Source organism: Dipodomys merriami, unplaced genomic scaffold, assembly GCF_024711535.1.
Source record: "Dipodomys merriami isolate MVZ:Mamm:240054 unplaced genomic scaffold, mDipMer1.0.p SCAF_385, whole genome shotgun sequence".
NCBI classification, from domain to species: domain Eukaryota; kingdom Metazoa; phylum Chordata; class Mammalia; order Rodentia; family Heteromyidae; genus Dipodomys; species Dipodomys merriami.
In genome coordinates this window covers 1013174-1023106 of record NW_027205437.1, presented here as the reverse complement: position 1 = coordinate 1023106, position 9933 = coordinate 1013174, and the positions used below count along the sequence as shown (strand labels likewise).

The window sequence follows — 9933 nt, the reverse complement described above, 5'->3', positions numbered from 1 at the left end:
CTCCTTCGTGCTGGATTCTCTGTGGCTTAGGTATGATGCCTGCGATCGCCGCCACCACTGCTGCCGTTGCCGCGGCGGCTGCTGGCAAGAGCACAGATGTGTCTCCTTGCCTGGATTTTCCCCTCTGGCCTGACTCTGTCCTGTGATGGCACACTTGGTGTGATTCTCTGGCTTAGGACTGTTAATAGAAACACTAAAACTTCTTTCTATGCGAGAGCTTATTTAGACTCCAGCTTCCCCTCCGCTATCTTCCCGGAATTCTGGTTAAGTTTCTTAAATTTCAAAAATGCCAGTTCATCCTTCATGTCCCTAAAAATATTTACACAATGCAAAGTAACAACAATATCTTACTTTAAAAAGTCATGGATTCCATGTTATTCTTCCAAGTGAATTGCCTGACACTGATATCAAAATATATTCAAGAGTTGTTCATATACATCTATAATGTTTTCTGCAGAGTTTGTGATTTTTTAAAATCAGGAATAATTTTAACTTATCTGTGGAAATGAATACTATAGAAACTAAAGGTATTCCTGGTGCTTTTCTGAAAAAAGTATATCTATGTTTGTATAATGTCCATAATCTATTTCCTTCTCTCCTAGATATAATATTTTGAATTCTACATGTTTTATAATATATAGGTTAATTACTAAATGTGTCCATTTAAATTGCATTCCATATAGAAAAAAATTAAGATTCCTTTTTTTCCTAGGTCCTTATAGTATTTTATTTCTTTGGGATAAGATGACAATGTTATCTAATTTCAAGTTTGTAAAGGTTATGCTATGTAAAGGCCTTTCTAAGGTGAAGATGTAAACACTGATGTCAAACTAACCTTTAATTCTATGAATTATATATGTTGTTACCCTTGAATTTTTGTAATCAACTTTTTAATAACTGTTTTTTATTTCTTGCATCTGAAAAATGAAAACTAAGGAATGCTTCACAAATTTTTATATGATCCTTGTGCAAGAGCCATGTGAATCTCTGTATTGTTGTCATTTGGGTAGACCTGCTGCTAAAGCATGTAGTATCCTCTAAGTTTAAGTAGTTAATGATGCAGTCTTTATACAGGCATATATCCTTGGTTGCCTATTTGTAACAATGAACCCTTATTGTTCCTAAAAATGTTATTGATCATATTTCTCTAAATTTCTGTGTATAGTGGAAAAAAACTTATATTGTTTGGTGGATTGCTCACATTTGCAATTTTTCTGTCAATGACTATTTTGTCTTTTTCATTTTAAATTTGATCATATTTTGAAGCCTTTATAGCTAAGTTCAAAGGTGATGGCTTTTCAAGTACTTACTTATCAACTGAGTTAGCTTTGTGGATCTAATGGACTCAAAGTAAGCCTTCTTAAAAGTTACTTCTAAACATCTGCAGCTTAAAATTTCCCAAATGAGGTCTCAAAGGTACAAATGTCTACCTGACCCTTTACCCTTCTTCCATGTAGGAAGAGACCAACCAGAATATCTTACCATGGCTGCATAGATTGTCTTACTGGAACAAAACTCATCTTAGTTACAAGGGATCATAGAAAGACGAACAGTTGAGAACGAATTGTTCAGAATAGAAGGTATTTTATAAAAATAGGTGTGAGGATGAGTATATACCTCTTCATGGGGAAGCCTACAGTGGACACTTAGACCTTGTCCATGAGTTGGTAGCTAAAGGCAGATATTCGAAGTATTTTATGAAAATATTATATTTATTATATTTATTATATAAATATTATGTAAATAAAATATTATATTTATTACATATATTATATATAATATATATTATATATAATATTATAATATATTATAATATATAATATATTATAAAATATTATATTTATTATATAAATATTATATAAATAAAATATTATATTTATTAAACCAAACACTTCAAAAGTAGCTAAAGCCAAGAAGGTAAAAATAATCATATGCATGATTACCTAATGTCCTAGCCTGTCTACAATCCAACCAGGCAGGAACATACACAACTGACTTTCTATCAACAAATATTTCCATAGCTCCTGGACAAGTCCATATGTTTCTCCTCGATATTAGGCCTTAAATTGGTAATGTTTTAATCACAGTGTTTCTTATTGCCTCTAAGCTGTAAATCTCAAAATGGTAAAGCTTTAGATCTAACTCTACCAAAAACTGAGGGAGAGATAATGGAACAATACTTTAAAATGGAGTTGCCTTTGATACCCTAACCACAACAGAACAATGAAAAATAATTTCTTATATTATATATACTTATATATTTTTATTTATGTGTGCTGATCTTAAATTTCACACAGTGAAACTTACTAGAATTAGATGATAATTTGACAACTAAATTGATATTCATCCCATAAATAGATTGGAATATAAATAATTAAGTTTAGAACATTAGAATATAAAAAGTATCAATGCAATGTCTTTGGTATAAACTTCTGATACCTTCTACGTGTTCTTGGTCTTCTGAATTCACATGGTAAAAACACAGTATTGTTTTCCTCTAATCTATAAAGGATTTTACTCTGCTTCTCTGTTTATTGTTTTAACTCCCTGGTCCCAAAATGTTTTTCTCCATATTTCTGAAGCATTCTTACTGATTATACCAAAATTTTGCTGATATGATGTCTAAAAGCTATTATTCTTCTGCAGGACCCACGGGTCCTAGGATACCAGATCCAAGGTATCTGCATCATCAGATAACAAGAGCAAAACTTCTCACCTAGGCCCATGCAACATGCCAACAGAAAGTAATTGAAGACCCGTCTCAATTTCTCATTTCCTATAATATTTCAGTTCCTTAATTCCTTGGAGGATTTAGCAGTAAGCTATTGTGAAATGTAAGTCAACTTAAAATGAAAGATGAGATCATAAAATATGAGAGAATGTACTGTAATTCAAACTTTCAAATTACAGATGACAAGCCCATTTGAGTGAACAAAATCACAAATGTCACAAGATTATTTTTAATACCCCTCTCCTAATGATTAATGAAAGATTTCAGCCCAGCAAAAGTAGGCCAAAAAATACTTCCTGGAATGGTAGATCCATAATTGGTCTAACAAAGCTAGGAAATCTTGACTTAGAGGTCAAATATAATTTAGAAAAACTTTAATTGAGAAGATCCTTAGTGCTTCAAAAACCTGTTACTTCAGTAAAACTTGGTTCTGTCGTATAAAAATATTGTTATTCTCAAACCAATGATAACCTACATTTAATCTTCTGAAGTATATTCCTTTTCAAATAAACTTTTAAAAATCGCATTCGCCAAAATAACACTGACAAGTAGATGATAGTGACATTACAAGTTTTTCAATGTAGGGGGCAAGTTACAGTAGAATTGATTTATTTACCCAGCACTAATCCCAAACAGGTTCAACAATTCATTAAGGTGTAGAAATGTTACCTCCCCACACCATTGGCGTTGTTCAGTAGGTGCTTTCCCGAAATGTGTTAGACAGAACAGCATCCCATATTTCAAACCCAAATATTAGCTAATAAAGTAAACTTCATCACATAAGAAGGTACATTTTAAAATGTCACTAATAGTTGCCTTATCATGTGTTGTTTTATGTTTTCCTTGTCTAACATAGTAAGAAATACAACTTTAAGTCTTGAATATGGGTACTCATCAGAGATGTGACAAACATAAAATCTGCCTTCTATTTCTATCATATTCCTCTATAGTAGTAAATCTTAGTTTTCTTCTTTTTTCAAAACTTATACGTAGTAGAAAATATTATCCCATGTAAAATAAAATAATCACACCATTTTACAAAGCCATTTATAAAAACTGGTAGGAATAAATTCTAAGCCATTTTTAAACTATCTTGTTGACTAAAGATTAATCTTCCAAATGGTTGAGAATAAAATCATGTCTAGGTGCTTCACATCTCCAGTCTTGCAAATGAATTATAGAAATATAAGCTTACATCAGTTCATGTATATGCGGGATTGAAACTGCATGGAATATATACAAACCTTTCAAAATATTAACAGAAAGTTTAACAGAATGACTATCAGGAAATTGAAACCTGAGAGGAATAATAGTAAAGACATAGAATGAATGAAAAATGGAACAACGGGCAAGTATATCTAGAATACTCAATATACACATGTAATAAATGAAGTGGTAAATCTGAAATAAATCTTGGAGAAGGGATTGGTTGAGAATGATATAAGGAGTGACTCTGATCCTGGAGCACTTGACAATTAGTTGGACATATTTAATTGTAACATATTTGCACAACCTTTTGAAATTCAGTTAAAAAACAAAACAAACAAAAATCACAACCAAACATCAATCTCTAGAGAGTATGAATATGACCTATCAAAATTTTAAGCAGTTAATGAAGGGCAGACTTGGGAAAAGCAAACAAAGCTGTTCAAAGAGGGCAGTTTGGGGTAGGGGAGAATTTAGAACAGATTAAGTAGGTTGTCAAAGGTTATAAATGACCTACACCTACTGCAAATATTTTCATCTGCGAGTGCTCTTTGTTTAAACTGGACACTCCAGTCATGAGGCACACTTAATAGCTTGTGAAGATAGAATGGAAGAAACAAGATCAAGAACGCATTACTCCACTGGAGAGAAAACATTTCTCTATGTTTTCTCTCATCTGTCTTCATTACTCTTTTTTCATACTTTTAATAAACTCAATTGATTTTGAATTATATATTTCCTTCTTTGTTCTGGCAAAGTAATTGTTCAAAATATTTCACTAAATTTTATTTCACATTATTTTCTATCATCCTGTTTACTTGTCCAAGTGAGTCCATTAAACTTCCCTTTTGCATTTGGTTGCCAAGAAAACTCAACATCTATGTTAATGAGGATAAACTGTAATGCAAAACTTTGTGTCCAAAAAACCAGTCCAAGAACCTGTAATCACAAATGTTTAGCTATAATTTTTTTTCTTTTTTCTTTTACCTTGAAAATCTTCTCGTGTCTAAGGTGCCCTCAAAAATAAATACTCTAACTTGAGAGCATTGGCACCCACTTAGGTGTGTCTAGACAGGGAACAGACCTAAGAAAGGAGACCTCCAGTTTCAAAGGTGAATCATCTGGGGTTGAGGAACACCAGAGAACTCTTCATTTGTTTGTTTAGCTTTACTTGATAATGTAACCCAGTTCTTGCACGGCAGTAGATTAGAATAAGTTTAGGGCATTAAATATTAAAAATAAAACAAAAATAAATACTCCACCACTTTTTGCTTCAATCACTTCTAACCTCAAAGATATATATATTTTCTAACAAGATGCTTAGAAGAAACTGAAGAATACTCCACTTCTATCTTCTCCCTTAAGACTCTCTTTAGATACCATATCGAGAACAGTGAAGTTATTCTTTGCAGAATTATTTCAATAGATTATTTTTCTCATGGTCTTGCATTTGCTCAACAAGATGTATGAAGAAGAATAGAGTTAAATCACACATTCCTTGGATTACAGTGTTTGTTACAAAGTCAATACTTTTATGTCCTACTTTTCAGTTCCCCTCTTAGCTCTTGAGTGATTTCCAATTAATCATAGCTTCTTGGCTTCAGGTCTGGTAAAGCTGAAGGACTATAAGGCCTCCCGCACTGCTATATCTTCATGGTTTCTCTTTCAAAACTCTTTTATTTGGATGTGGAATTTATTTTCATGTCTTCAATTTGTTCTGCAATACACTGAACCAAATAAACTCTAAAATCACTTTAGGTAGCAACAACATTAAGACAATCTATATCAAAAAGTTTTGGCCTCCCACCACTGCAGAAGCCAATATGCTTAGCTAGGGCTTCTAAGAACGCGTTTGCTTACCTTTTCAATTTTCCCAATTCTTTTCTGATCTCAAAAGTTTTTGGCTTATGTAATTAGATAAGTCTTCACTATCTCATGTTAATAAGGATATTATATTTTGAGCTACTTAGAAATGAGAAATAATTGGTTTGAAGTATCCAATCAGATTTTTTTCTGTGTTCCACTGCTTCACGAGGAAAGACATTGTGGAAAGTATTACAAACAGAAAAGTGTAAACCCAATACCTTCTATCATTGTGGAGGACATTCTCTCCCTAAATAATTTGAACCAAATTATCTTTTTCGGGAAATTACTGTTTGGTAATTGAAGTCAATTCACAAATTTTAATTTCTTATTTTTTTAAAAAACTTTGAGTTTAAATACCACTACAACCTTGTTTTTACACAGTAAGAGTATTTTTCCTGGTTAAGGACAATGCTCAAGGGAACCTACATGATTTACAGCAAGGTTTGTGAGGTTTGTGAAGAGCCATCTTCACTCACATTGCTCCTTCTCAGCTAAGTCTCTATGGATTTCTTTACATGAAACACTATTTTTCCAGGTAATTTTAAATTTTCTTAATAGGCTTAGTTGTGAAAAAGTTTGAACAATTAAAATTTACCTGTCATAAATTTTTAAACTTTTTTGAAATTCCTTTATCAGAATCGCGAATTCACCAATCCTAATTCCAAATTTACCATAAAAACAGTTAATATGTTTTTTCCTGATATGCTGTCCATGAATCTATTATTTTCCAGTGGCTTTGTTATGCATGTATATGATCATATGAGCGGATGCTGAGCAAAATGAACTCCAAGCTATGGAAACAGAGTTATTTATTAGCAGTTGTTGTTTCTAATGTACAATGTGATTTCTATTTTCTTTGGGATTTTCCTCTATGGTTTATCCCTTGCTGTATTTGATTTTGGTACCCTGTCAATTGTGCATACATTTACCTTAATTAGGGAAGGGAACAGGAACAACAAAATGGCGAGACAGAGGACAAAGGGCAAACCAATGCAATAGCAATACTCACAAGACAATAAGTTGGAAATGTACATTACAACTTGTGAGGCGTATTGGGGTGAAGTAAAACTGAGAGAAAAATGAGAGAGGGGGTAACAAGTTTGAAAAGTTGTGCATTCACTAGCTTACAATTGCTGTAACCCCACTGAACATCACTTTGACATTAAAATTAAATTTAAAAAATAAGCTGCATGAAATAAAATTTCACTGTATTGGTATAGTAAATATTATTATTTATGTAGTAACTTTTTAAAAATCAGTACTATTTGACATCTAATTTGAATTAATTACCCATTTTTAATCACAGGGCCATCCACTTGAATGTTGTCCAACTAGACAATATTTTCACAATATACTTGCCAATATTTTGAAAAAAAATAAATTTAGTACTTTCTCATACTAAAACAGAAAACACGTTAATTTTACAGAAACCCAGAAGTTTTAAAAGTAAATAAGTTGTTAAGAGGACAGAATATATGTGGTCTTCAACATTCCTCTGACTAATAACTACTCATTTTGAAATAATGAACATTCCATACCTGAGAGATTCAAAATAGTATTTTTTTGCATGTTATGAAATTCTGCTATAGGTACATTTTCCAATGGGGTGTTACAGATAGAGAAATCAACAGAAAAATTGCCACATTCTGGTATAGTATAAAACTTTGAAACATCAGTTATAATTAATTCTTCAAGAGTAAGCAATTGTTTATCAGAATTAAGCTATTACTTCTATGACCATCAATCCCAAGGTTTATGCAATAAAGTCATCCTAGACCAACGGTTTCCAACTTGTAGGGTGCACCTCGAAATCCCCTTAATTCAGGTCATGAATAGCTTATCTCCATTGTGAAAAAATACTACACCTCTGCTAATGTGATGCCCTACGTGTTCTGGAAAAAGCACCACAAAAAACTGGGTTGCATCATTTTTCCTCCACTGGTATTCTTGCAAATATTATTTATATTTATACTTTTATAACTATCATAGATAAACAGGATTCTAATATCAGAAGATTACATTTCAAAGCCCACCTAGGCAGGAAGGTTCCCTAGATTCTTATCTCCAATAAACTTCTCAGCAAAAGCCAGACACAAGTGGTAGTGATGTTGAAGTGGTAGCGCACAAGCCTTGAGCATAAACAGCCTCGGAGACCGTGTCCAGGCCCAGATTTCAACCCCTAGGACAAACCAATAAAACAAAAACAAAAACAAACCCCAAACCTAGCTTTTTTCTCATTGTATACAGAGACATGTAATTAAGGAAATTGCTTCCTGTATTACATACAGGTAGAAGAAAGAAGTCACATAATTATTCTCTTCATACAATGTTATACCAAAGCCTCAAAAAATTGCTCTTTTTCTAAATTTATAAATTAATATCATCCATTGTTGGCAACTCTGTCTACATTATTCACATCATTTTATAAATAAACTGTTTGAAATATCTATTAACAGAGTTCTAAATATAGCTCCCTTGAAAGTATATTCTAGGCAAATAGAATGCAGGAAACATTTGTAAATTTGTCAATTAAACCCTCTACTTAAAAAGAATTTTGTAGTATCCTATAGAATATGAAATTACAAACAAAACCAAAATATATATTTTAAATCTAAACTTTAATTTAGCAAGATCTATAAAGTCCTACATTAGACGAAGTTTGCTTTATCGCTAGGCTTAAGCTTTTGTAATCCTTCATCCTTTCCTTGGAATCTAACAGAATGAAGATTACTTACTTTTTCAAATTTTGGATGGGAATCATGAGCCATTTTGCATCTAGGAGTGTTCTGTAATGAAGAGAGCATTTAAAAGCACAACTGAGGATTATATATGAGTTGCATTTCAATAGGAAACGACTTCTCAACACATAATAACAAAATTAGCCCAAACTACCAATTGCGTATTTCTTTCTTGTTTCCTTTCTTTTATTGAGACAAAATTATACTGCCTGGTCCAGGGAAGGTATCACTATGTAATTCCAGTTTCTAATGTCCTGTCAGTCTGAGTGCTAGAATTCTAGGCTTGTATCACATTGACCCGCCATAGTTTCTTGGTTTATTTAATCTAGATACAGACTAGCAATTCTGAACTTCTCCAGTGATATCATCCACTAGACTGCTCAGACTGTTCATGTACTATTTTAAAAGGTGTTCTAACATTTCACAGAGGATATGATCATTTTCAGATACACCTGTGGGGTCTCTGACTCATTCCTCCATGGATCCGATCCCTTTCATAATGATTAAACGACTCTCTTACTGTCTCCGGTCCCTATCTATGTAATATTCTTAAACTTTTTTGAAGAAAATTCACTTGAGGACTTTCTAACATTAAAAATTATCACTTGATTCTAGTCTTACTGAGGACATATTATCTATTGTTTCCTAACTTTTCTACATATTCTGAGAATTGCTTCATTTTTATATTTGTGTGTGCACATATAAGTGCCTCTGTGTTTATGTGTATGTTTGTACGTATGTATGCAAAAGCCTCAAGCTCTTATTCAGCCATCTTGCTCATGACTGGTACTCCATCACTTGAGCCATTCTTCTAATACAGCTTTTGGCTCATTAATTATAAATAGTATCTCAAAGACTGTTCTGCCCAGGCTGGATGCTAACCTGAGCTGAATAGCAGAGGGACAGAGCCCAGGACCAGAGTTCAAGTGCCAAGACCACCACCAACAAAAAATATATAAGTAAAGGAAAGAAAAAAAATGTGATCTTATCCACCAGTTCATGGCTCGTATAATCCCTGCTCTCTCAAGATGGACTTTTTTTCCAGTTAAGTCCATGCTCTTATATCTGACTTGCATTGTAAACAGAATTATTCTTCCATTCTACTTTCTACAAATTTGCGTGATTAACAAGCGTGATTTAGAAAGAGAGTGGCCTCATACTTCGTGTTCCACGTAGGAGTAATGATTTCCCTATATCACTCTCATAAATCTACATACTAGACTTGGCTTTATTGTTTCAATATTGTCTTATTTGTACAGTCTTCTATAGCGTAATGAACCCTTAAACTTAAACACAGAACTTCTCTTTCTCCTATTATTGCTATTGATTCCCCTACTGTTAACTCATGTACATTTGGGAAATAATGTGCAGCACATACACTCATAAAAAAAA

At 32.8% G+C, this 9933-nt stretch overlaps 1 pseudogene; it reads right to left on the bottom strand.

Moving 5' to 3' along the window:
* Positions 1–927: 927 nt before the first annotated feature.
* LOC138805109 (U6 spliceosomal RNA) lies at positions 928–1027 on the bottom strand (annotated as a pseudogene).
* Between the last annotated feature and the right edge of the window lie 8906 nt (positions 1028–9933).